Source organism: Ipomoea triloba, chromosome 16 (genome assembly GCF_003576645.1).
Source record: "Ipomoea triloba cultivar NCNSP0323 chromosome 16, ASM357664v1".
NCBI lineage: Eukaryota > Viridiplantae > Streptophyta > Magnoliopsida > Solanales > Convolvulaceae > Ipomoea > Ipomoea triloba.
This window is the reverse complement of record NC_044931.1, coordinates 12,516,172-12,516,731: the sequence shown is the minus strand read 5'-3', so window position 1 is coordinate 12,516,731 and position 560 is coordinate 12,516,172.

The window sequence follows — 560 nt, the reverse complement described above, 5'->3', positions numbered from 1 at the left end:
CGGTGCCATTTTGTCATCCTTGAGAACACGATACTCGGGGAACTTTTTCCCCATTTTATTAAAACTAAAACATCAAAACTACAACATCACTAATATAAATAACTCTCAAGGAGATCAAACGAATCCCACTACAATGGAATGAATGGCAAATATTCTCCGTTCATATATCTTGTGCGGTTGATGTTTATCTTGATTTGCTTCTATTTACGACAAGGATAGGTAGTAAAGTTAGGGGAAGTATAGGTTGCGAGATATCGGGGAGTCATAATCGGTTACATCCCCATCCTTTATCCGGGATGACGAGGCCCGGGAGATGTAGTAGACCAAGGGTTTGTTAAAATGCCCACCCGACTTAAGAACCGGGAGTTCGAAGTGTGACGACAATCAGTGATGGTGTCGTCGGCTCCCTTGATAGAAACCTAGTTGCATTGCCTAGAACACACCATAGAAGAATCAAACATGAGACCAAGATAGGACATCCATCTCCTTTCTTTCTTTAATTGATTGCTTTTGCTTTACATTTGTCAAACCTCTTCACCATGATTTCTTTTGCTTTGAGT